This window comes from Sycon ciliatum, chromosome 13, assembly GCF_964019385.1.
Source record: "Sycon ciliatum chromosome 13, ocSycCili1.1, whole genome shotgun sequence".
NCBI classification, from domain to species: domain Eukaryota; kingdom Metazoa; phylum Porifera; class Calcarea; order Leucosolenida; family Sycettidae; genus Sycon; species Sycon ciliatum.
The window spans coordinates 15737450-15765387 of NC_088655.1; the positions used below are offsets into that span (position 1 = coordinate 15737450).

General features: G+C 46.2%; 2 long non-coding RNA genes across 2 annotated transcripts in view; both read right to left on the reverse strand.

Moving 5' to 3' along the window:
* Window positions 1–2603, reverse strand: part of LOC135829964 (uncharacterized) — an 18744-nt gene extending 16141 nt beyond the window's left edge. The window contains exon 1 of the long non-coding RNA XR_010555955.1: window positions 2539–2603. This is a non-coding gene — a long non-coding RNA (uncharacterized LOC135829964). The remainder of the gene's footprint in view (window positions 1–2538) is intronic.
* A 3860-nt stretch (window positions 2604–6463) lies between these two features.
* Window positions 6464–27938, reverse strand: part of LOC135829965 (uncharacterized) — a 30831-nt gene continuing 9356 nt past the window's right edge. The window contains exons 2-6 of the long non-coding RNA XR_010555956.1: window positions 23403–23462; window positions 20964–20978; window positions 16118–16153; window positions 13508–13540; window positions 6464–6649 (exon numbers count right to left, since the gene is read on the reverse strand). This is a non-coding gene — a long non-coding RNA (uncharacterized LOC135829965). The remainder of the gene's footprint in view (window positions 6650–13507; window positions 13541–16117; window positions 16154–20963; window positions 20979–23402; window positions 23463–27938) is intronic.

Consider the following 27938-nt stretch of genomic DNA (forward strand, 5'->3'; position numbering starts at 1 on the left):
AAGGTGTGCGAGAGCTGATAGCCAGTTATTTGTAGAGCGTCAGCAACCTTCGGTCAGTGGCTTGCAATGTTATCGCATGAGCTGATCGTTTAGTAACTGGTGGTGTTAGTGCACATTATAGCATTACTTGCAGTCCCTTGGTCTTTTTTTTCTATAAGTTCATGAGATAGATTATTGTATAGTCTTTGTAGTCACTTTTAGATGGTTTTCCAACCCCTAGAGTCTTTAGTGACCGCTGCTTGGGTGATTCCTGACAACTTCTCACGAGGCACTCCAAACATAATTGGACAATATGCACCGTCTCTGTGCAGGGTCAATTGAACCCAGTCAGTGGTTCTAGGTATACATGCACCATAGCACAAAACGAATGGGATTCATCCCTTGGGCTTTTGTTACCTGTGTTACTGGGTGTTGCGCAACGGGTCTAGTAGAGTGAAAGACGTTTCATGGCTTATTTATGTTGTTCCTTAGTTTTATTTTGTAGTAGTTTAGTCTTGACTTTGTTGCATTGTTTTGGTTGCATGTGCAGTCTTCTGCACATGTATACACCATGGAACGCGTACGTCACTGTCGCTCGTGCAACATTATTTTGCGTGCATGCTCATATATGCTGCCGCGATGTTTGTCCTTTTCTCCAGTTATCAGTTTTGCCTCGTCGTGTCCGGTCTTCTTGTCTGTCCGTCTTCGTCTTGTCAAGAAATTATGTAGAACTTTTAGTTCAATTGCGCTGTTGTGTGTGGCGAGTCGGAGTGGCCCCTGACGCCTGGAGAAGATGTGCTGGTGCACGAAACTACTTCCTCCGTTAAGCAAAACTTCGTTGCGTTTTTACAGTTCCGTCCAAATCATTCTATGGCTACGAACACGCTTTGCAAAGTGGAAAACACGGCAGCATATGAAAGATATATATTTACAGATGTCACACAGCTCGTTTCAAAGGAGTCCAGCTTCACTCTTCGTCTGAATCTGATGACGACTCCCTCCCTCCTCATGACATCGAGTCTGCATCCTCGCTGACTGTCACCGCCAGCGCTGCCAGCTTTTGTTCTGCAGCCTTTACAAGTTTCCAAAAGACGATTATTTTGATCGTGGAGATCGCCAAGTTTTTCGCTCGAACTGTGACCTTGCCTACCTCCACGGTGGCGCTGATAGTTGTGGCCACTCTCCGGACCGCCATGGAAGGAGCCATACAGACCCAAACAAATGCTCGCCATTTTCGCAGTGGTGTGTCGTGCCAGCACGTTTCCACATCCTGCAGAAGCTCCTTTCTGGTTTTCTTTGCCACGAGTGACACGTCTGTCTACAGGCTGTGGAAGAATGCCAAATCGTCGACGTTGAGATCAGGATTTTGGACCGACTGAACGACAACCTGAATGTCGAACGCTTTTGAAACACAAGTGCATTGATTTTGGCTGTGTGCGGATGCGCACCATCGACTCGTGCCAGTACAGCAGTGCCTGAGCGCGGACATGGCCGGCTCCTGGACACTTTTTCGAGCCACACGGTCTTTCAAACTGTTTCTCATTTTCGCACTTTAGTGTCATGCGTGCGCCTGGGGTTGTGTTCTGGTGACATCCTGTCGAGAAACGGTTCTGCTTCGCCGATTTTTTCAAAGGACTCCACGCTTTTCTGAGGTTCAAAAGCCTGTCATAACAATGGACGACAACTCAGCTACTCTATATAGGGGGTAGATCACTGACATGTATGTCTAATGCCGACAGAAATATCATGACAAGAACACTAAAAACGCAACGCAGTTTTGCTTAACGGAGGAAGTAGGTAAATTTAGGGAAAGTCACAAGACATTTTTGCATTTGAGATGTTCTAAGTTGTCCTGTTCTGCAAGTGGGTTTGGGGTGAATTGACCTCACCTGGCGCTTCTAGTGTTAAATTAAATTGTGCCCCACCATTTTCCTGGTTTCCATTTAACATTAAATTTAACATGGACAGAAAAAAGAATTGTGTGTTGAAAGAGGTGAAAGCACCTATAGGTTACCACACCGAAACCTGTAATGTCGACCACTCGGGTACGGCGGCCACTCGACCATGGCGACCAATTTTCCTTGTCACGGACGCATTCACATTCAAAACAGCTGGGACAAGGCGACCACTCGCTCAACGCGGCCGACGACCACCCACCCGCCACCGCTTTGCACGCTGCTACATGTACATTGACATGCACGCATTGCACTGTGCACCATGCATGGAAGATGTATACACAATCTGCTCAGGAAATGTAGATGCACATGGTGCATGCAGGATACTGGGCGGGTCTGAGCCCCCCCCCCCCCCAGGCACATGACTCATGGGTTGTGCATAGTGGCATAGGTGTGTCCAGTGTGATACACTGATCAAAATGATATGTCACACATCATGAGTATAGTCGCATGACCCACACTGAACCTGGATAAGAAGACCATCTGGTCATGGTGACCACGGTGACCACTTGCCTTCAGTGGTCACCTTACACATGTTTCACTGTAGGTAGAGCTGACAGTCCACCAAATTGAACAGTAAATTAATGTGTATGAAGTTGCTTACCTCTCCGAATGCATTGATGGCGCATACCAGCCTTGGCCAAACGTGACAAATGAACTATCACTGGCCACCCTGCAAAATGGGATAAATGGAAAATGATTTAGGGGAGAACATTTTCAAAGTAGTAAGAAGTGTGTGAGACTATGGGCGAGTGGGTTTGCGAGAGTGAGTGTGAGCGGGTGTACGGAAGAAGAAACAAATTGCCAATATTATAGTTATCTAGTTACTAAGTGCAGGCAGGCATAGTGGGATGGTCTCAGACGAAGATTGAGAAACAGAGGGTACCAGGTTCAAGTCCTGCTTCGATGCGGAAGGATTTTTTCCAGCCGTGCTGCGACCCACAGTTGATTGGGAACTCGTGGCCTGGCACGAGGGAAAAATGGATGCAGCGAACGGGATTTTCTGCCTTTGACCACTTTGTGGTGGGTCTGATCTACTCACCTCCCACTGCTTAGGAGCTGCATCTGCGCCCTGATCCAAGAGGGTGGTGGCGCTCCTGCGGATGCGGAAAACTGGGCCTTTGGCCGAGTCTTACGCGAACCGTGATTTTTTTTACGTACGTCGCAACCGAGTTATGTCGTTTCTGTGTCATCTTCTATGTTCCATGCGCTACTTGATGTACCAGCCTGCTATGTCGGATACCGCCAACCATGCAACGACTAGGCGCCAGGCGCGAACTGATGGGGGTGGTGGTGAGAATGAGAGCTCTGTGCCAGAACTTTGCAGCCAAGAGAGGGTGTGTGGGCAGGCGTGTTTTTTTTCCCAGGTGTGTCTTTACCACCATATTTATCAACGCTCAAATATTGTCGGATTATTACAAAAGAGGGCTCTATGTCTTCAGAAAGACCTCGACTATTGACTGCAACGATCACTTTCACTGCTTGGTGCATAATTGGCGCACGACGAAGCCCGAAGCCAGTGCGTGATCAAAAATGCGCATTCAAACATTTTGAGTCGCCGTCACGCTGAGAATAACTCTGATATCTTCTTGCTTACCTATGCGTTTTGGGGCTGGAAATCCTTCGGGTTTTAGGTATTTTCATAAGAACTTCGTCTGGTTTCTATGAGCCACGATTTTACAAATCAGTGAACCACTCATGACAGATCGCGCTGCGCATATTTGTTTGAGTTTGAAAACGTCTTCTTCATCACGGCACGGCGCGGCACACACGAATTGCGCTTGCTGTTGTAGTTTCTACGAGTGCGTAGCTACCAGAATTAGCTTTCAAGAGAGTGGTTGTTTGTGAGAAATGGCCAAAGGAGAGCAGAGATATAACAAAAGTCAAATTTTGTAGACTGTGAATTGACTCAATTGCGATAATCGTGGGTTCGAATAGCTTTGTTCCTGGGCTTTCTGCCCAGTAGCTAGACGTCTGGAGAAGATATTCAAAGGCGGCATTCGTGCTACCTTGCGAGAGGGCTTTCTCACCCCCACCGCACCCTGGCACTTTTTAGTATTGTCAGCCTGGCACACACACGCACTCAGAAAGTTCTACTTTTTGTACACTGCTGTATCAATGGATCTTGTAGCCCACTCCTACAGCAATTCTTCACAACGACTGCTCCAAACACCGTGCACAATGGTCAGCGCATCACTAGGGGCCAAGTTTCCAACTTGCTCCAAGTCGCTTTCCTTTGCGGGCCTGATGGTCGATCGAGTATGATGTTTCAAGGCAGTTTTGCATGGAATGCCCTCTCTGCTCATGTAAGATCGATAACTGCTGCCAATCAATTCAAGACAGCCCTATATTATGATATTGACCTACTTAACTTGTACACACTATGCCAACAGTTAGATACCTCTCGCTGTACTTCATCTTCTCTAGACTGCTAAAAATTGTGCCCATGCAACAAAGTCAGTCTGTCAATGTTCACACATAATTATCTTTTTCATGAAATGCTTCCAACACATAATTATTATTTGTTATCCCAATTAAAATAATTCCCACAAATTGAGTTTCAGCATACACACATAACAGACATTTCTATATTAATAATTATACCGCTTGCATGTCTTTATTTCTATGCATTTCCTCGAATGATTTCCTTCATCTTTCTGAAAGTTTCTGTAAGAACCGGACCTATGGGACGGTGAGAAGGCAATCATGCTGGTACAATTCGTGAAGTAAAATAGAAGTCAACGACAGCAACATGTCCAGTAGTTGAAAGTTCTTGAGGCAGTTTGTGTACGTATTCATAACCCTCTTTTGTGTAAAGAGAAAGAGCACGTTGTTCCATTTGGGTTACAGTACATGAAATAACTGTCGGACATTGGGCATTTTCTGACTGTTTTCGGTCATTATGCGGGCGAAATAACCGTGCAACGGACAGAGTGTCTGATTGTTCCGAGACAAAAAATAATCATTAAAAACGACTCCCTGTACAGCTGTGCACAAGCGCTTGTGCTGCAATCGGAAATGACGAGTTTAAGGATGAGAAAAGGTGGCCACGTTGGCGCTCCTCCTAGGAAGAAGTTCCGCGCTGTGCATGTAGCCACTTCGGCGATACTTGGGGAATAGTGTGTCGCTCCCTACGTGGTAGCTTGAGCTGTTCCTGCCGACTTTAATTCTCACTTCACTGACACATGACTGCCATCCAGAGCACACGAGAAGTCCATTGAACTTGGCAAGCCTGCAAGAAACTCTATCCTGTTGCAGAGACAGTCATGTGTTCTGGTCCATCGTATTTTAAACTGAACATTGTCGCTGAACATCTCAGCAGGTATAATTGGTTTACTTTCGCACGGGACACTCGCAATGGCATAGTACTTCCCAGAGCTTTGTCAACTATGCTTGCCAAATCCCCTATCTTTTCTGCGTATTTGTATTGGCTCAAGCTGCCCATGGAAATGAAGACAATATGCAATATTAGACAGTTCAAAGACCATGTTAAATGTCATGCCAAGGCTCACTTGCCTCTTTTGCTAGCTTATCTTGCCACTATTGACCATAGTCAACAAAGTGATAAATTTCACCCCGCTGATGATGCGTTCTTTTCTTCCGATTATTATGTTTTTCTTCTTCTTTCTTTCTTTCTCCTTCTCTTGCCATGGCTGGCTAACGCCCCCTCCTTTGCATTAACTTCTGCCATTGGACGGTGAAATAGGATATTAAAAAAATAAAGTAAAGCACCACACCCTGCTCAATACGCATTGTTTTCGGGGGCATTCAACGCTCATCAGTTGAGCTAAGATTTTGCCTGTAGGGCACTACATATATAGTGCTCTCCACACCAAATCATCACCGAGGATACAAACTTACAGAGAGGCTCCGTTTCCAGCGTCGCAAACACCTTTGACTCACGCTGCTATCTGGTGCTCTTTAGGTAACACACACTTTCCCACTGCCTAATTTAGTGCCGTTTTTCTTTTATTTTCACCCCACTTTCTGTTCCATAATAAGATTTTTCACTGAGTGTCCACCCATTACTAGGTACGTTCACCCATGACCGTACAGAGAAAACATACCTTCCTTTTACATTTGCATCTCACATATAAAGGATAATTTAATTTAACGACTTACATCTCAAGGGCTCGCTTCATGAAATTGATTCCAAATGGTGTGTCATTTGCGTTATTAAATCTTGGTTGCAATCTCATTGTCAAAGTAGTAATTCCGTCAACTCCATGATTATCATTAAAATTGTCTCGTATATGAAAACAATATGGGATTCTTGTGTTTGAATCTTCAAGGGGCCGGTATAGCTCACTATCCATTGTGGATAACAGTGAGTGGGCGTCAAGTTCAGCTCTGCCTGATCTCGGGCCTGATAACTGTTGGTCATGAATTATGAACCGGGCTTTTCCTTCATTGGTATAAAACCTAGCAGTTACAACTTCATTACCATGTGTGACCTTGGCAATGTGTGTCCGCAACACATCGGCCCATTGACGTCTGCGTCGGTCTCTCCACTTACCATGATTCCAATGGTTACCCCACCCTTTCATCTCGTAAATGTGAAGTGGTTGTCGTTCTGGATGTCCATCACCACCAGCATCATTAGGTCCACTTGGTCCACCATGTCCAGCCACTGGACCAGCGTCATCGGTTCCACCAGTTCCAGCGACAACCCCCCACGTCAATCTTCGGACATTTGTAAAGAGTTTGCATCCACCCTGGACACAAACATGGCGTAGTAAGAATGCAGATAAGATCTCAAGGAGGTAATATTACAGGAAATTAGGAATTTCCTTTTCCACATCAGGAAAGTACAACGTGGGAATCTTGCTCACTAACGACTTTGACTCGTGGTGCAAAATAGACATTAGTAGGAAAAAAAGGAAATGTACCCCACGACCATAGCTTAGGTACAGAAGCGCTTACTGAAATCCCAACAAGATTGCAGAACTGGTGCGCGGCACCAGTACCGATCACGTTACGTACGTAGACGTGTGTAATGTTCCTGGCAACTCTTAGTTAGTTTGTGCCAATTTATTTGTGAAGGGGTGTTTGGCCCGCCATTGGCAATGTTACGTTACTGTGAGTGAGGAGTATAACTAAGAGTTTAGAAGTAAATCAACTTCATAACGGTAGTGCATGCTAGTAGAAAACGTTTGGGAGATCCATGCGTTGTGTGTGTGTGTGTGTGGGTGTGTGTGTGTGTGCGTTGTGTGTGTGCGTTGAGTGTGTGTGTGTGGGGGGGGGGGGGGTGTTTTCTTGTTTTTTCCTCTTTCTAAGTCATTTTTCCAACATTTTCATCGTTTTCTTCTTTTCCGTAAGGTCGCGGTTCTTTTTTTACGCAGGGGAGTTACCTAATAATAGCGTATATCCCGAGATTTAGTTCTACAATGTAGTTGGATGACATCACTCCCTATGAAATGATTTCATCTTAATAAGATGTACAAAAACACTGCGTTGCTGTGTAGAGGAATGCATTTTTTTTGAGGAATTGACTATTTCTCTTTCGTTTTCCTGGAAATGCTTGTCCGGCTTGCGCCATCTAAATGCGTCGTCTTGAAGAAACGCGAGCCCAATCCAAGGGCCTGGAGAGGAGTTATGGATGCTCTCGGATGAAATATCACGGCTCACGTTTTTTCCAAGCGTGTAAAAATACAATTTTCAAAGCTAGGCAGAAAGGAAAAAGTCATTATGGGTACGAGTTAAGAGTAACTCTCCATCACTGTAACATGATACTTTATACAGTCAGAAAGTGCAATAACTAAGCACAAAACTGACAGAGTACTGAGACATTCGACATCCTGACACCTAGCTTCAACACATCACCGTAGCGCTAACCGACAGCCTTCCATTTTGGAAGGTTCAAGGTTATTTTGACTGTATTAAGTATCGTGTTACAGTGATGGAGAGTTACTCTGAACTCGTATCCATAATGTCTTTTTCCATTCTACATTTATTTATGGCTCAACATCCGAGTTTCTAAAAGCTAGGCATCTCCCCATTTTCGGGGGTGCCTAGCCACCCACGTGTTGTGAATTAATTAGGCTACAGGCTTCTCCACCATAAAATCCCAGCGATCTTCGATACAATTTGAGGGAATTCCATTGGGATGCCGTTGATGCCATTTGATGCCGTTTCGGAGAAAGAAGTTTCAACAAAGCTATGAATTTAACAAGTGATGCTGACATAATACCAACATGAACAAATGAAATAGGATATCATTCAAAGGAGAATTCATAAACGTTTTTTCCTCTAGTGATGAACTTTTCCAATTGTCCGCAAACTCCAACGCAGCCACTTACCCATTTAGGAAACTCCACTTCTCAACTCCAATTCCAAAACGGTATCTTCACTGCGATTTAAATTCAAACTGAGATTTCCATTACACCAAGTGTTCTTGCCTGACCCATCATCAGGGCATCATCAGGGCATCATCAGGGCATCATCAGAGCATCATCAGTACCCTGGTGATGGGCCAGGCTTGACAATTTGGTGTAATGTAAATCTTGATATTAGTTATATGAATCGCATTGAAGAGACCGTTTTTGGAGTTTGGAGTTGAGAAGTGAAGTTTAAAAATGGTGATTGGTTTTATTATTTCAGTTTGTCGCCTCACCAGGACCAAGTAAAAAGTAGCAAGAGGAACAAACGAAAAGGGAAAGGTAAAACAGAGCTGAAAGGAATTACTGTAAGGAAGAATAATGGAGAGGGAATTGGCCCACACGGATTCATGAACCATTACTAGGGCAAGACATGAACAGAAGGGGCATGTGCGGCGGTATTCAGGTTTCAAATTCTAATAATTCCATGTGTTCATCTGTGCTACAATGTCCTAATTGAACCTTACAGAAAATTACAATTTCAACACAGCTGCAAGGTTGTGAGAACAGTGTAAAAAAAGAGTAAGTGGAAAGTTGTTGTAATTTTCAATCAGGACATTCTAGCACAGTTGAACACATGATTATATTCATTTAATTATTCTCTCAATCACAATTCGATGCAAATTCACTGATCGCCATCGAGGAAAAACGTTTATGAATTCTTATTTTACACATTCTATTTCATTTGTTCATCATGGCATCCATCATGTTTATTAATCATAGCTTTGTTGTTTAGGATGATGATTATATGGGAGGCATAATATTGTTAGGTACCTCCGCCCGTACAGTATACCCTTTTCCCCTAGCTGGCCTGCATGCACCCGTACTACGTCATTCTCACCTTTCGTTCCGTTGGCCTGGATAGCTACTTTCGCACTCATGTTTGCCATAGCTACCCAGGCCCTTTATAATGCGTTGCCTCTCTCTCTGACTCTCTCTTCAAATAATCGCTCTCTTCAGTCGAGCTCTCTCTCATAATGTAGTTGTTGCATTGCATTGCGTCTACCATAATAAATGTTTCTCCCCACTCGTTCCCGTCGTCCGTTACGTTGCGTTTGGGAGGATTGAGGCTCCAGAATGTCAAACATTGGCGCCCGGCTTTTCGCTCGGACCCACGACCCTGCTCCAGAACTCGTCGTCAGTCTCGTCTCGTCTTCAACCTCATCTCGTTCATGTCAACCTCGTCTCTCCTACGCCAACCTTGTCTCGTCCCTGTCAACCTCGTCTCGCCTATGTCTACCTCGTCTCGTGCAAGACATGCAGGTCAGCTATTTCTCATTATTTCTCTCTCTCTCTCTCTCTCTCTCTCTCTTTTCTTTCGTGCGTCTTACTTCGTCAAATTTATTTTCGGTTTATTTATTTCGTGATTTTTTTGTAGTGTGTGTGCGCGCGTGTTTCCAGCCATCAATATTAGAGGTCTGATCATGGTGAGCCACGCTCTATTATTTAGGTTGCATTATTTTGCAAAAGTGTATAACTAAGCTGTTTAAGCCGTGCAAAGCAGAAGGTAATTGTGTTCCTCATCAAAGAAGGAACCTACAAACTGTAGTGCATGTAATATGTGGTATAGCACTTTTGTGAGATCCGTGCGTTGTGTGTGTGTGTGTTTTTTTCTCTACTTCCTCAGTCATTTTTTCTCTATTTTTCTCATCGTCTTGATATTTCCCGCGAGGCCGCGGTTCTTTTTTTACGCAGGGAAGGTATGTTAGGTACCACCGCCCGTACAGTATACCATTTCCCCTTGCTGGCCTGCATGCACCCGTACTACGTCATTCTCACCTTTCATTCCGTTGGCCTGGGTAGCTACTTGCGCACCCATGTTTGACATAGCTACCCAGGCCCTTTATATTGCGTTGCCTCTCTCTCTGACTCTCTCTTCAAATAATCGCTCTCCTCAGTTGAGCTCTCTCTCATAATGTAGTTGTTGCGTTGCGTTGCGTCTACCATAATATATGTTTCCTCCCACTCGTTCCCGTCGTCCATTGCGTTGCGTTTGGGAGGATTGAGGCTCCAGAATGTCCAACAATATAGCAACCGGTGTCGTTTCGTCTTTCTTCCTCAGTCAGTTTTTGGGTGTCACCAGTGTGCCTGCACCCCCCCCCCCCCCCACACACACACCCTTCATCTTGGTGGATCTTGGTGTTGCGTTTTCCAACTTTGCTATTATGTGCATTGCTATGCATCACAACTGGGATATTATGCCTCGCGTTTCCTATTGCTTTCAAGCACGAGTAAATTTTCTCGCTGAATCAGTCCAGGTCTAAAAATAATCTGACGGTCCCAAGTTCTTCACATCGAATATTTCGGGAATGCGCGTGCGTAACACTTTTCGTTTGAGAAATTACGTTCTCGATGTTTTTGTTTTTAGTTCTGACTTGCTATCTGGTTGACATCTGGCTTTGGCCAACTAACCCTACAGTTGTGTGTTTGAATTATTTATTCTCTGTGTTGTTGCCCTTGTTGTCTAGGTAACCTTGTGTACCTAGTTTAGGCAAAGCTAGAATGTACAGATGCGAAGTATAATAATTATACTTGGTGTTGCTCAATCTGCGGACAGCATGCTGTTTCGTTCTTCGTGAACTCCTCAGCGCAGCACAGAGAAAATGAGGCCGAACCTGATAGCAATGAAAATAAATTTTCCAAAGCCAGATTTAAACCAGGCCCGAACATACCTTGCCAGAGTGCTCAAACTGAAAAGTCAGTAATTGGTGTTGCCAAACCTTATGTGGCCCTACAAGTAAACGCCCAAATACCTGGCTTTAAAACACTCCCACCATCCACGAACAGATTTCCAGAACTTTGAAGGGCTAAAAAAGATACATCATGCTCATTTTGACCAAATATCTACCGTATTATCTCTAATTTAAGCACGGTCCTTTATTTTTTCAATGTACCTCCGCCCCGTGCTATTAATGGAGACATTCCTTTATTGGAGACTGTTCCATTATTTCAACCTCATTTCAGAGGCATGTTGCCATGCCAAATTCATGTCAGACACACACATCTCAGGGTTTTTTTCGCCGGTACAGATAATGAATTTACACAGTGTGCTTATATTGGAGACTGAGCACTTTATTTTTTTGAATGCCGCCCCAAGGTGTTCTATTATTGGAGACGTGCTATTATTGGAGACTGTGCTTATATTAGAGATAATAGGGTAGGTCAGATGGATACACTTGAAACTAAATCTACCTACAATGTGATACGGGTCCTCCCTCGTTAGTAGATAATATCTGGGCCATGAAAAACGAGACTTGTAACAGAACTTGCAGCTAAAGGTGAAATAGGCACTAATTTGTGCTTACCTGGGCTACCCTCGACATAACATAAATTTTCGACGCTTCAACTCGTTATAAGATATTCGAAAATTTCCAACGTAACTCTTCATTGGATGCAAAAGATCGTCCATATCTACGAATACGTAGAGATGATACGTTGTGTCTTCCTGTGTTATCCTACGTGTTTTGGCCGTGGACCTGCATGGTCAATATTATCTTATACTGAGGGTTTGGCACTCCGGGGACCTGAGCAAAGGGTCGTTATAACGGATTTATGTAGTAACGGATTATGTTGTAACCGGATCTGTAAACCGCTGTATAGACCATGTTTCACCAGGGGATTTCAGATTTTTATTTACTAACGGGGTTTATGTACTAACCAGACTCGTTATAACGAGGGAGGACCTGTAGTAGTATTGGCAAACGAGAGAGCTTGGAAGCTCAGGGCCCTACGCTATGCTTTTATGCTTTTTTGCCTAGCTCATCGTACATGTAATAAGAACTGAGGCAAAAGTATTTGCAGAATTTATTGCGGATTGTTATTTCTCTAATAATCATCTTCTTTTGGTTTGCTCCTTCTTTTCTTTTTATCTCCTTATACTGTAAATCAACAAATTTTGGCTGATGAGAAATAGAAACCTCTCTATTAGAGAGGTTAAGATGCACGTTATTTCCAACGTGACGCGCAATTTCACGTCAAATTTGAAATCGATCGGTATTTTTGCTCTCACATGCATCCATTGCTCAATAATGCATCAATTTCCTATATGACAAACTTTGGCCTGTGATTTACTTTGGCCGGTTGGTACCAAGCGGCGAAATCAGCGAAATTAAATCGCCAGCGAAAATTAGTTGATTTTAATCCAGTAATCGGATTTTCTGGCCTTTTTGTAGTAATACATGTACATTGACCTGTTGAGCCAATGACGACGCCGAATGCATGGTTGCCTGTGGAGCACATTACATAACTTAGCAGTCTCCTAAAATACGTATCCTGTCCGACGGCAAAAGAGTCTGCAGATTTAGTTTTTCTTCGCGTCGACGGGATGTCTGCGACGCGAAAGTTCAGCTCGCGTTATTTGGCTCGCAATTCGAAAAATCAACGCGAGTGACCTGCTGCTCACGTGGAAATTTGGACATTACATAACTTTACAGTCTCCTATAATACGTATCCTGTCCGACGGCAAAAGAGGCTGCAGATTTAGTTTTTCTGCGCGTCGACGGGATGTCTGTCCTGACGTTCACTGGGACCGGCGCTGACTCTGCCGATCACGGGCGTTCTGGACTCCACAGGATGTCTGTCCTGACGTTTCCTGGGACCGGCTTAGACTCTGCCGATCACGAGCGTTCTGGACTCAACGGGATGTCTGTCCTGACGTTGCCTGGGACCGGCGGACTCTGCCGATCACGGGCGTTCTGGAGTCGACGGGATCTCTCTTCCGACGTTTCCTGTGACCGGCGCTGAATCGCTCGTTCACGCTTATTTTGGAGACGACGCGATCTCTCTTCCAAAGTACATGTATGTTTATGCTGACGCTGTTTATGCTGACGCATCCTATCACCTATTCGGCGTCTATTCTAATTTAATTTCCTCCTCGTCTCCCTATTTCTTTCCAAATCTCCCTCTACATCAGGGAGTCGTATACATAATACGACGAATATTGGTACGGTACGGGACAGATACAGGAGCTGCCAAATATTGTGGACAGCTGTTATGTACAATCCTGTAGAGCCTTTGTAGTCACAGATACGGGACAGATACGGGACAGATACGGGATAGCGCCAGGCGTGACACAAACAAACAAACAAACACACAAACAAACAAATACCAAATTAAAGCTGTGTGGACCCTGGCTAGCGCCAGACGTTACTGAAGTAACGTCTTCTGCATAGCTACGGGAATTAAACTAATACTTACCTCAGGAATGTCATATGTCAGATGGTCATGATACTGGAGAAAGAAGATAGAGAATTCCAACAGAAGAATGCAATAGCTGAAAATCAGGGCAAACACTTGGGTTATTTCTTAGCATTGTGTAATTTTTAAAAGATTTTGTGGGTCTTTTACCTCTACTCTTGGTTGTTGCTGCCTCTAACAACCGCTTGACCAGCAAGTAAATTGGCTCTAAAGACACCAACGTCCTTCAAAGTAGGAAGTGCTATTACATAGGCGAAACATTGAAGTACATGTGCATAGCTTGGTGACTCCTGGCAACAGATGTTGTCCGTGTCACACTCATGGACTGCATCAATAACAAGGCCATCAGAGCCGGCGCGGCTGGGGCGGCTGAGACCGCCCCACTTTTGCGGCCATTTCTTGCTTTGTTTTTGTTTTGAGCACACTGCAACAAATGTAAAATGTGAACATTGCCAGCCGCGATGGTTTACAGTTTGCTGTTGCGTGTTGTCTACGGGTGCACATTATTGCACTGGGCAATGAATGGAAAATTGAGAAATAATAGCGAGCACTCCCAGGTTGCCTAGAGGGCTCAACAACACCACAATTATGGATCAATACCACAACCGCAGAAGAGAACTGATGATTCCTTTAGCCTTGCTATGTGTATGAAGACCAGCGTTAGAGCAATAATCTAGCTGGTTTTCTATCTTCTATGTTGTTAACACCAGTTTGGACCTGCTTCAATACTTGTGGCGGGTGGCAGAAGCTGACATCAACATAATATACTGGAGTGCTATTTGGTTTTCTGTACGGTTGAAAGGTACCGGTGTTGAGGTCCATTGATATGTCGAGGTAATCGACGACTTTTCTGTTAGCGTGTATCGTAATCTTCAGGCCGTGTGTTTGGAACACCTGGATTATCTCCTTACGCAAGCGGTCAGCTCCATGGCCGGTGGCATCCTTCACTATGGCCAGCTCCTTATCTATGAAGGGTAACTAATGCCTAAGGTGGCAGGAATGTTGCTTCCACTTTAACCAATTGAACGCTTTCACACCAAGGTTCAACTCCAAGGCTCAAAGGTTCAACTAAAGTGACAGGAACGCCTTAAAAGTTATAGCCTGCAGGCACGGTGACCAGGTGTCTAGTGTACGCATGAGCACGTTACCTCTTACCCACCCGTGTTCGATTAGGAATACGGGTAGAACGCTGCTCCGCAGCCTTTTCAAACCAAAACCAGTCGACTCAGCGTCCAGAAGACTACAACTCGGACCACGACCATTCGACTCAGCACCGCGAAGACTACAACTGGTGAAAATGTGATTTTATGGTATTCTTCCTCTTTAACGCGTGTCCATATGTCCCTTTCCATTCTGGCATGCTATGTGGCTCTTGTTTCTCCCTTCCTTCGGTATCCGTTCCAGGACGGGTGTTCTGATTCTGAAGGGAGACAGCTAGCCCAGGACCATTCGTTACTCTTGTTAATTGGAGCTAGATGGATTAATACTGTCTTGGTAAGATGCAACGTTTCCCAGCTTAGAAAAAAAAATGCATGGTCACATCACTGAACCGTTGCCCAGAGTGTAGCCCCGTAGCATCCAACGGATCAGGTAGTAACGAATCAAGCTTCCTTACGAGGTGAGCTCAAAAGTTTTGCCCAGTATGGGAAAACCAGTACTGACTGGATTAGAAGACCCTGTCGAATAACATCCTTCTTGCATACTAGCCCCTGCATCAGTCATTTCAAAAATACAAGTCCCTCTCGAACAGAAGCCCACACTACTCTTCGCGAAGCATGGGGTGAACAGGTGATGCCATGTATGGTAAGGTAAAGGGCGTAGAAAACATTTCCTGCTTGTACATTCATGCACATATCAGTACATGTCCAGGTCGACGTAGTGCGTGCAAACTAAATAGGGGCTGAGTTGTTTTGAATAGGAAAGTTTCAGGGATTCAATTGTCATACTGGCATTGATTGAAATAATAAAAAGCCTTTCTTGAATAGAAGCCCCTCTTGAATAGTGGCCACTTCAAAATTGGCACTGAAAATATAGAACCCCAGCTTCTAATCCAGTGCATGAGTACGGCAGGTCTCGATAGTCAGGCATGCAAGCGCTTAGTGTACGAGAGTACATAGGGATAAACAAAGGTTTGTGTAACTTTTGTGGTGCCACAGTTTGCTGACGAAACATTACGGAATGTTTGTTCGGAACAACCTCTCTTATTATTCCCCATTGTTCCCATGCCAGTGGTGCTGAATAATCACTAACTGGTTCGAATATGGTAGGTTTTAAGGTTTGCTATGTGCGTGAACAGCGCTTTTCTATTTTTGATAGGATGGCAAGGGGAAGGGAGCCGTTAGGGAGTAGTTGAACGCCGAACTCCTGACACTTTCTCAATCTATAGGAAAAAAGGTATCAGAGCAGACCCGCTCTCTACCAATTCACTCTGCAAACTCGAACCTGGTTTCTCAATCAATTATTACAACGTTGCGGCAAAATTGCCCTCATCGGGGTCTGCTCTGAAACCTTTTTTCCTATGAATGAAGCTGCAGGAAGCCTCACCACTGCTACTTTCTTAATCTATTATTGAAATGTGGGCATGACATATAGAGCTTGACTGTAACATACCCTTCCGTGATCAAGAAAGTACGGGTGTTCAGCAGCCTGTAGCAAAGCAAATCCACACGAAATAAAGCAGAACAGTACATTACGCACAAATGATAAGTTTTTTTCTCATAAAGCCTCATCCGCAGATAAACAAGATATCATTGCAGTGCCTGTTAGCGCCACACAAGCAAATGCTAGCTAGCAGCTTGACTATACCTATAAACCACACAGATTCACTGAGCTAATGGACGCAGTTCCAAAATCACATCAAGAGTTGCAACTCACATCCCGCGTTTTTTTAGGGGTGAAACGAGTATATCGAATTCGAGCTCTCGCTCGAAAATTTGAAAGGAACGAGTACTCATTTCGCAAAATACTCGAAGTATCCTATGTACAGTGTATTGTATGCATGTACATCAAGCATTTCTGCTACTCTGACTGGGACTGATAGTCCATGCAAGCGCGAAATTATTGCTTGTCCCTTACCAGCAAAAGAGAGTAGTTCAGTCTATTTCCTGCACTAGGCTGCATGCAAGACTACATGTGTATCGGGTGTACTACGTTCGGTGGTGCGAGAGCGTGTGCAGTGCATTGTATTATTTTGTCAGTAACATACTCGTACTCGCTCGAATACTCGCTCGTTTTTTCAAAGAGTACTCGAGTCCCCAATTTTGGCACTCGTTTCACACCTAGTTTTTTTGCTCCCAAAATGTTTCTCGCATTTGTCGTGCTTTGAGTGTTGCCTTAGTGAAAGTAGAGTTCCTGGCTTTCACAGTTTTACTCCCAGGTCATTTCTACCCCACCAATACCCACCTTATAACTGTTGCTCTATTTTAAGTTATTTTTAAATTCTGCTTGCTATATTCTCTGCAGCCTATGTGATCGGCATTTTTATCCCTTGAAATTTGTCATAATCAATTTTCTCCAGAAAGGTACATTCAAGTAAAATACACATTTGAAAGAAGGAATGAAAAGCGTCTCTGCCGTAACTCTGAGTTTCCCATAGCATCCAACGGACCAGGTAGTAATGAATCGAGCTTAATTGGAGCTAGATGGATTAATACTGTCTTGGTAAGATGCAACGTTTCCCAGCTTAGAAAAACATGTTTGGTCACATCACTGAGCCGTTGCCCAGAGTGTAGCCCCATAGCATCCGACGGATCAGGTCGTAACGAATCCAGCTTCCTTAAAGGTGACCTCGTCCACTTTGCCCAATATGGGAAATCCGTAGTCACTGGATTCGACTGAGAGAGCCCCTGTCGAATAACACCGCTGCAGGCTACAGCTAGCTTGGCTCATGGCTCGAGTGAGTGATATGGGCGAATAGTGGGATATGTGCATGATTGTGTGAGTTGGATGGTGTGATGCAAATATAGGCGCAAACAGAACACACTTTAAAGAACTCAGATGGTGAGCCAAGGAAAAATTGGAACATGGGAAATTGTGGGCACCATTATGCGATCGAGTCCAACAACTAAAACAGATTTTGCACAGTCAGACGTGTACAATCTAGCACAAAACTGACAGGGAGTGCTGAGACATTACACGGCATGAAAATCGGCTTCAGAACTGCTCGATAGCGCTAACCAAGTACTCCCTGTCAGTTTTGTGTTAGATTGTGCACATCTGAATGTTCAAAATCTGGTTTAGTTGGTGGACTCGATCGCATAACTTGTGCCCACAAATTGCTTGAAAACGAAATTTCAAGACCTGAATTTGAACGCTTGTCTTGTTCAGCGTCTTGTTGAGTGCTGAAGGGTCTGCCTCAAACTCTGATCAAGACGTCGACCTTAGCTGCCAGTGTAGCGAAGCGAGTGGCCGCAAACCAAAGCTTGGTCTGTCAACAATGCTCTCCCTCAGTTTCTAGCTGATTGCTTTGCCCTTGGAGTGGACAAAATAAAATTTATAAATTCCGCTCTGGGAAGTGACTTAGGCTCATGCAACCACCACATGGTCATTCCAGGGAGGCCAGGGCCGTCGGAAGTAATCTAGGGTAGTACGGTCAGCCATCTAAGGTACAGTATACTGGTGTTGGGAGTGGTGGCTGCGCAGAACCTTTTTCTAAATTTAGAGTCCAAATCAGTGCTTTGGACTGATTTGAGGGGTACCGGTATACCTGGGGACAAACTGTGGTACGGTCGATACCGTAGTGACCGTAGCATGTGCGACGCCCCTGAAGGCAATGAGAAAAGTGGCGGGATGATTATGAGCACCACGTCTGTTGATAACCATTGCCAATCACTCCATGAGTGCCCTATCTGATATTGACCTGCTAAAACTGGTAAAATCTCTGCTAACACAGTTGAAAACACCTGTCACTCTACTTCACGTTCCCTAGACTGCTACAAAATGTGCACAGCCATCAAAGGCTGTCAATATATATGCATATCTTTTCATGAAATGCTTCCACTGCATGGGCCTCAACCAGCAAAAACAGGCCTTAGGGTCAAAATTTTCAGTATGCCTTTTGTTGGAAATTTGTTGAAAACACATCTAGAGAAGGACCTCAGCCAAGAAAAAGTCCAACATTCCGATTTAAACCGGGTCTTTACACCAATACACAAGATGCACTCTAAATTGGTGCAATGTATGTAAATAGTACGAACTTAGAAGTTGCGTCTTCGGCGGTAATAGTCATGAAGGTGATTGTTCCAACTACTTCAAGTAGGAACACATGCTTCTTCTGGAGAGCAGTATATAAGTGGTGCTTTTCAGGCACAATCTTCCTCAGCCTACTCAAGCTCAACTGATGAGGGGTGAATTCCCCGAAACACGGTGTATTGAGCAGGGAGTGGTGCTTTCTTGCAGGTTTGCCGAGTGGAAGGTGCTACATGCTCCTCGTGTGCTCCGGATGGCATTCATGAGTCAGTCAAGTGTCAAGTTCGGCAAGAAGCGTGTGTTCCTAGTTGGAACAATCAACTCCATGTATGTAAATAGTGTTCATAGTTTTACAGCAGCATGAAACAAGGTGGAGGACACCGTCTTCGGAAACAGTGACCTTTCTGCAACCATCCACACGGTTGGTAGAGCCTCAGTCTGTTGAGTCGCAAGGTCGCTGTTTCCGAACACGGTGTCCTCTGCCTCGTTTCATGCTGTCAAACTATGAACACTACATAAACCAAAACAAGGTTTATCTACTAGGGATGAAACGATTACACCGATTACTCGAAACTTACTCGTTATCTCTGTGATCGCTACTCATTATGCTGCTATCGAGTGTGCACTACTTGTACATGTGCATAGTACTAGCTAAGTCGCTCTGTTTGCAAAGTCAACTCCAGCACGTGTCATCCAAGGTGACAAAATGCACACCTTTTTCTTGTCACCTTCGCACTTTTGGGATATGGTGTGTACCCCCCCCCCCCCCCCCCCCCCCCCTGTTAAAACAAACTGGCTGTGCAGGATTTGATTGTGACTGGGAGTCTAGAACTGTGTCACAGTACTTCTAGTTGTAGACGAGATGTCACAGTACTTCCGAGATGTGTTATTCCACAGCATTTGTGACATAGATGCACATGTACGAGCGTATACTGTATTTTACTGCATACACAAGTCATTCATGCACAATTTTCATGTTCCGGAGACCAGTGCAGTATCATTTTGATACGTCCTACATATCCAGCATACTCGTGTTATGATAACTCGATCGTTTATAATAAACGGTACTCGATAAGAAGAAATGGGTGATTGTTCATCCCTATAATATCTACCCATCTACACTATGTGTGCATGTATACGATGTATGTGTGCAATGAATATTTAGCATTCTAAAAGTGAGTGGGCAGCTTGAATACCTTTGAAATATTGCAGTAAGCAGCTAGAATAACAAAGAATGGCTGAAGATTACGGAGGGAATGATCGACACATTCGCAGCTGCATCCAGTGTGGAGTCGTTCCGCAATCCATTGTTCAAGATTTACATATTACTTCTGCATATGCATTGCATACTATGATCGTGCTGGCCCCATCCCTTATCTCCTAAGCTACCACCACCCCCCCCCCCCCCTCCTTCCCGGTACGACCCACGGTCAGACGAGCTGCTCAGGCCTCACCACCACTGCCGGCGTCGAACGAAAGAGAGTGTCAGTGTATCTGACTCGTCAGATTGGAACTGTGCTGAACTTTTCTCGTTCTCTGCTTTCTGCTTTCATCCCGCGCACTGATGAAACCGTTCAAATGTCCTACTGTCAGCAACTGCACAGCAGAACTGGCAGCCATGGCCAGTCAAACAGAGGATCCTTGTGGCGTCGAACGAAAGAGAGTGTCAGAGTACCTGACTCATCAGATTCTAACTGTGCTGAATTTTCTCGTTCTCCAATTTCTGCTTTCATCCCGCGCACTGATGAAACGTCTTCAGAGAACCACAAGACACTTTCCAGATTTGATTTTGAACGTCTCCTTTTCCTCCTTGGTTACCTCGAGACATATTACTGTCAGCAACTGCACAGCAGAACTGGCAACCATGGCTGCAGTGAAGAAAGGAATGCCCTGCCACGAGGCAAGCAAAACAGTAACTGAAAAGGTGTTTTTTTACTACACACAGGACGGTGTGACTGGATAAACTGGACTCCTGGACCGTGAATAGGGGACTTGTAGAAAAGTGTACTCGTTATAGGGGATTGCGCGGCTGGATTGAGCTGATCAAAATTGAGTGGACTCCTGGACGCTGCTTAGTGGATCTTGGACCAATGGACTCTATATAGGGCGCTGGACATCATATAGTTCATGGACTTTATACTGAGTCCAACATATAGCTCTGATTATAAATTATTTCTTTAAGCTCATATCCCTGCTGGATATTGTGACCAGGCTACCGATTCTGGCAACTTGGCTAAAATGTCTACCTGAATACTAAGGTAGTACTTACTGGCTTCCGGAATTTCTGCACACACACACAGAGAAACAAAAGAAATTCTAAGTTAAAAACACAGAAAAGTAAAGCATGACTACGATGTAACTTAGAAGTTCTAGGGAATTGCGGGGAATAGCGGGGAATAGCGGGGAATAGCGGGGAATAGCGGGTGCGTTGCAAAGACCAGCTATCCCTTTTGCAAAGTCTTTTCCAATACTGAGAAATCGTAAAATTACAGTGCAGGTTATATTTTCGGTAACTGCGGTACAATTGATCCTTGGCTCTCCACCCCAGTCTACCTTCGGTGCAGGTATTTTATAGTATTTTTACTGTTCGGAAGGACATGTTGGATTGCTTGATATTTTCGTATTTGGTGCACTATTGCTATGCATTTCACGAGTGTGATATTTATTTGTTATGTCTGTTAGAATTCGTTGGCGTTTTAGATAGTACCACGACATGTTCACCAGCAGAACGTCTTGTGGATTATGCTTTATACAAGTAGAATTGTTGACACGCCAATCAGTTGCAATGCACATACTTGGTTTGTTGTATTAGCGCTATCCGCAGCGAGTCCGCTGCGATCTATTCTATCATCTAAAACTTTCTCTGGGTGGCAGGGTGTGCTGTCACCCTGTGGTTGGCTGCGAGCACCCCCTGACCGACAACGTTTCACCTCCGTAATCTATTATTCTTCATCCTTTCACTTCAGCAGATTATGTGAGTTTCTGTTTGTTCTGCATTCAAATATTCTGGCTTTTTTCCGTTGGACCTGCTGCACACGTACTCTGGCAATCGTCATATTTAGGCTGTGTTTACATGAGAGTTTTCGACCCGGGTTGAGTTCGACCCGGGTCAGGTTTCAACCCGCCATGTACACAAAATGAATGGCGCGTTTACATGACGCATTGCGCTTGACCCGGGTTGAAATTTCGCCTCGGGTTGAAATTAACCCAGGCGAGAAATCGTACTAACATACTTCGGGGCGTACCGTATTTTACCGGTTGTAAGTCGACCCCGGTTATAAGTCGACCCCCCCTATCTGGAGGTCTCAATTCTGTGTTTTAAAGTTTTCACCCAAAGAAGCACTACTAACCACCTCCTGGTACTAACACATCTACAAATCATGTCAGCATTCCTTATTGGAGGATATAACGTCCCAATCCTTGAAAAAGGCCAATAAACTGGCAAAAATGTGTAAACATGGTGCATCCGTTAATGCAGTGCAGGTCATTTTTTGTAAGATACTGATAGTTCCCGGTTATAAGTCGAATCCCGGTTGTAAGTCGACCCCCACCCTTTCTGCTTCTATTTTAAGTCGTAAAAGGTCGACTTACAACCGGAAAAATACGGTATCTCGGCCAGGTTTGAAAAGCACTGGATATGCACATTTCGCGCGAAAAAATTCTCGTGACCATACAGGACTCTAGAAGTGGAATTTTTGCCGGCATATCAGTATTTGACCCGGGTCAACTGTGTTCATGTAAACACTGACCTCTTTTGTCTATAGCACAAACTTACAACCCGGGTTGAACTCGACCCGGGTTGAAATTTCTCATGTAAACGCAGCCTTAGTATCTCTATGGCTACGATGATTCATGCATTTTCTGTACGCTGCATTCTCTCTCAATGCCACGTACGTTGTGTGCATGCATGCGGCGCAAGCCAAATGAACGCACCCGTGCACGTTTTCCCCAGGAGAGCGATTTGATGATCGTCGTTCCGTGTGCTTTACTATGCACTGTACATAGCGCATGCACTCTTGACCTAACCGATCCGGGCTTGCATAGAAGCCAGGCTTCTACGCGCGACAGGCTTATATGCATTTGACCCGTTTGATTTTCAGGCTTCTATCCGCGATGTGCTTGTATGCAAACCCGGCTTTTATCGGCGACTTTACGGTAATTGTCACTCTAACTGTAAAAAAGTCCCGAAACATTTAAAAAGGCTTTATATTGATTGTTTTGGTTGTTCCTAAATTAGTGACGACTCTCCACTGATGAGTGTCACGCAAAAACATTTTGGAAATTGGTATATCTATATTTTACATTGTTATGACTGCGCTAATTTGTTTTATTCATTTCCATTTTACTGACTATTATCCCCCTCTCTCTCTCTCTCTCTCTCTCTCTTTCTTTCTTTCTTTCTTTCTTTCTCTCTCTCTCTCTCCCTCTCTCCCTCTCTCCCTCTCTCCCTCTCTCCCTCTCTCCCTCTCCCCCCCCTCTCCCTCCCTCTCCCCCTCTCCCTCCCTCTCTCCCTCTCTCCCTCTCTCCCTCTCTCCCTCTCTCCCTCTCACTCTCCCTCCCTCTCTCCCTCTCTCCCTCTCTCCCTCTCTCCCTCTCTCCCTGCCTCCCTCCCTCCCTCCCCCCCTCTCTCTCTCCCTGTCTCTCTCTGTTGCCTGTTCAAATATTCCTACTTTCATCTATCTTATTTAAAAAATGAAATATCACTCACATCGCCGTCTTGTCCATAATAGAGATCATCGACTGTACCTTTTACTGGAACTGTAATACACTGCGTACATAAAGAGAAGGGAAAAGACAGACAATATGATGGGTAAATATTGCATAGTAACAACATACCGTGCTTCATAATGTTCAAACTCAACTTTGCTGTAATACCATCACACAACGAAACAGTGAACAGGTAGACGAAGGACGACATTTATCGGGGTGGATGAGAGACGGAACAACAAAGACTTAATGGTGACGACAAGAGAGAGAGAGAGAGAGAGAGAGAGAGAGAGAGAGAGAGAGAGAGAGAGAGAGAGAGAGAGAGAGAGGGAGAGAGAGAGAGCTAAGGAGAGAGAAATATGATCAAATATCGCTAGATAAAGGGCCTGGATAGCTATGGCAATTATGGGCGCCCAAGTAGCTACACAGGCCAACAGAACAAATATGTGAGTATGGGGCGCATGCAGGCCAGCAGGAAAAGAAGTGTCTCTGGACCAGGAAGCCACACGTGGTTGTGAGTGCATAGTAGCAGGTCTAGGTGTCGTTGCTGTGTCTCTGGACCAGGAAGCGACACCTGGTTGCCAGGGGCACAGGATGGTCATTAGAACTGGAGCGTGCATGCTGTTGTGATGAGGAAGTGTGCTGTGATGAGGAAGTGTGCTGTGATGAGGAAGTGTGCTGTGATGAGGAAGTGTGCTGTGATGAGGAAGTGTGCTGTGATGAGGAAGTGTGCTGTGATGAGGAAGTATGCCGTGTTTGCAATGCAGTTGTGATAGATGTGTCAGTTGCATGCAGGGAGGGCTCTGCGGTGACTTCGTTAGTGCTTGCGTGATGGTTGTGGGATGCACTGGCAGTTTGTTCTCAGCTCTAGTATATCAGATCTTAAGCTGAAACCCTGATCAAGAAGAGAAGAAACATGTAGGCTTTGCCCAGCAAAGCCTAGTTGGCCAATGCACACGCATGCTGGTGGTGGAGTGCTGCGAGTGCGTGTCACGTGACCACCTTGTGAATAAGCCGCATGCGCAGCGTGTGGCCTGGCGAAATTTTATGGACTATCGTGGATGCGGCGTCTAATTATTTGGAGACGTGTTTTGCTGAGCTGTCTTTGTGCAAAGGAGCGTTCTTTGCCGTTGCAGTTTCTGTGTCAAGTCAACGTTTTTCTTCCTTCCAAGGTTTTCCCTTTTCTCCGTTAGTTGCTGAGATGAGCACCCGACGTGTCGCGACCAGCAGCATGGCTGCTCGAGCTCATCCTGCTGCTGCATCACCCCCTACTCCCCGACCCGCAGCATGGCTGCTCGAGCTCCTCCTGCTGCTGCAGCACCCCCTGCTCCCCCGGCAACGCCGGCTCAGGCGCCCGGGTTTTCTCCTGGCCAAATGGCAATTCTCCAGGCCTTGATCGCCACATCGGTCCAGGCGGCTGTTAGAGCCGTCGCCCCTGCAGCCTCGGGTCAGGCGGAGTCGACACGCCGTCCATCCCGCCCGGCTGCCCCTGCCAACACTGCTGATCCTCCGGTGCAGGTGGAGGAGTCACTTCCCACAGGTACGGGTGTGTGTAGTAGTGTAGCGTTGGCACGCTGGTGACTTCAAAGCATATAGCGTTTAGTGTTTAGAGTATAGCATATCCCCGTACTGTATCCCCATACGTTAGCGTATCCCCGTACATTAGCGTACGGAGTCTGCCTTTGTATCAAAGCTGCTGCTCACGATTCTTTTATAGCCAGTTAGTTAATTTCATTGCCAGTTATAGTTGATTTCGTTGCCAGTACATTTCAATTGCCAGTTACAGTGTGTTCACTGAGACCCTTGTATTTTTGCCTCCGAGAGACTGCGGCCCGCTACAGTAGTAGTTCCACACGTGTGTCTACTAGTGCTAGCCCCCCTACCCCTGTGGCTGCGCCGACTCTCGTCGACGGGCTGCCTCCCCCTAGTGGTGTTACTGTCTATAGCTCTCGTGTGCCTGCTCCTAGTGTGAATATCTCTAGCAGTCTTGCATACAATGATTATGTGTGCAACCCTAGTGCTGTCAATGCCGGGTCTCGTAATGGAGTGACTGACCACGTGCCCCACGGTACGTACGACAAGGTGCTGCGCGGGAACATGTGGAGCTTGCGTTGTTCCTCACCCCTCGCGGACGAGCCAGCCGCGAAGGAAGTCCGGCTGTCAGAGGACAGTGGCCAGCTAGTGCTCTCCCCGTCCCTGCCATCCCGCCACAAGCTGGAAAGCCTGCCCGTTTGCCTGGAGGCGTGGTCAGTGTATTGCGCACTGATCTGGGACACCCAACCCGCAAGGGCGTTGTCGCTGATCACCCATCAGCTGCGTATCATCCAAGCGGCGAAACGATATAGGTGGTTATCGGTGTGCCAATACGACGAGGAGTTCCATCGGAAACTCGCCCACAGCCCTGGCATGCAGTGGGATGTGGTTGACCAGGACCTTTACACCCGCTGCTTCCCAGGCCGGGCGCTCTGCCCGCTCTGCAAACGTCTCAGCCACACCGCTAACACTTGCACCTCCCGGGATCAGCTCAAGCCCGGCACAACCCAGCCAGCGTGCGAGCTGCACAACAAGGGACGGTGTAATTTTCGGAACTGTAGATATCGCCACGTTTGCAGCTCCTGCGGAGCTCCCGACCAAGTCGCTACCCGGCGCGGGGCACGCGCGCCGGCCAGTGAGGCCTCGGCTAGTATTTATCTTGCCTTGTCCACGCACACACCTCACACTCCTGTTGATTTTTAATGCATCCGTGTCTGATTGGCACGCACATACACACCCTGCCTTACCCACGCACACCCTCACACTCCAATTGTTCTGCAGGCATTAGAAATTGAATTGCTCGCACACCCTGTTCCTGCATTTGTTGCCCATTTGTTAGATGGTTTACGCTATGGTATAAGAGTTGGTTCTGACGGTCCCCGTCATTCTTTCATTTGTGAAAATCTTGCTTCGGCATTTGTTTCCCCTGAGATTGTTTCAGCTTACCTCGCTAAAGAGGTTCAGCTTGGTCATACGGCCGGTCCGTTTCGGCAGCCCCCGTTTGCCAACTTCCGTTCGGCTGGCATCGGGGTCATTCTGAAGAAGTCTGGTGGCCACCGCCTGATAGTGCATTTGTCCGCGCCGGCCGGCGCTAGTATCACCGATGGCATTCCCGAAGACCTGTACAGCCTCGAGTACATTACTGTGGACGTCGTCGTGGGGCACGTGATCTGTCACGGCAAGGGCGCGCTAATGTACAAGGTGGATATCCGCCACGCGTTCCGCAACATCCCCGTCCACCCACACGATTGGCCCCTCCTAGGCATGGTTTGGGACGGGCAGTATTATTTCGACAAGGTCCTGCCATTCGGGCTGCGGTCTTCCCCAGCTCTCTTCAACCTGCTGGCAGATGCGCTATGTTGGATACTCCGGCACAACTATTCCCTGGCCGACCTCGAACACTATCTGGATGACTACATCGGCGTCGCCCCACCTAGCCCCTTCTCCACCGTCATCTACCGCAGCCATTCAACAGGCGACGCTGCTAACCCTGTTTGAGAACTTGGGCATTCCAGTGGCTACCGGCCAGGACAAGGTCGTCCCTCCGAAGACTGTGATGGCTGTGCTGGGGATCGAAGTTGACAGTGAGGAGCAGGTGACCCGGCTCCCCCAGGATACGTTGTCCGCCCTCCACACAGCGCTGGCAACTTGGCTCCAGCGCACCGACTGCTCCAAGCGTGAGCTCCTGTCCCTCATTGGCACGCTGTCCTTTGCCACCAAGCTGGTCCCCCCGGCCGCACGTTCATTCGGCGCCTCATTGACCTCAGCACAACGGCTTCGTCTATGTCTGCCCGGATCCCGATCGACGAGGAAGCGCGCCTCGACATCACCTGGTAGCATCGCTTTGCGGCCAACTGGAATGGAAAGTCCTTCTTCCACGACCAGGCCTGGTCCCGTTCTCCTGACCTCCAGTTATTCACAGATGCCTCCGGCGAAGGCTACGGGGGCTACTTCCAGGGCGACTGGTTTTTTGGGAAGTGGCCGGAGGAGTTTGAATCTCCTCCGCTAAGCGTTATTATGGGTAGGGAAATGGTTCCCATTGATCTAGCTTGCTGCATTTGGGGTCCGTGCTGGGCAGGGAAGAAGCTGTTGTTTCATTGCGATAACGAGGCGGTAGTTAGAGCTTGGAAGAATGGTTCATGTAGGAACAAGCAGGCCATGGCGTTGATCCGCTTTATGTTAGCTGTTCCTGCTAGGCACACATTTCATATTGTATATCCGCCATATTGCTGGCACTAATAACGGCATTACTCATGCTCTTTCTCGCTTGCAGCTGACCCGCTTCCGTCAACTGGTGCCAACGGCGGCTGCTTCGCCAGTGCCATGCCCCTGCCCGACCGTGCTGCTCCAGGCCTCAAGGCTGATGCCCTTGTAGCAGGTTCAGTGTCGGAATGCTCAGCGAGAACGTTCTCCACTGGCATTGATGCCTTCAATGATTATTGCGTTAAACATATTGTCAATCCCCTTGCACCCTCTAATAAAGATATCGTGTTATTTGCTATCG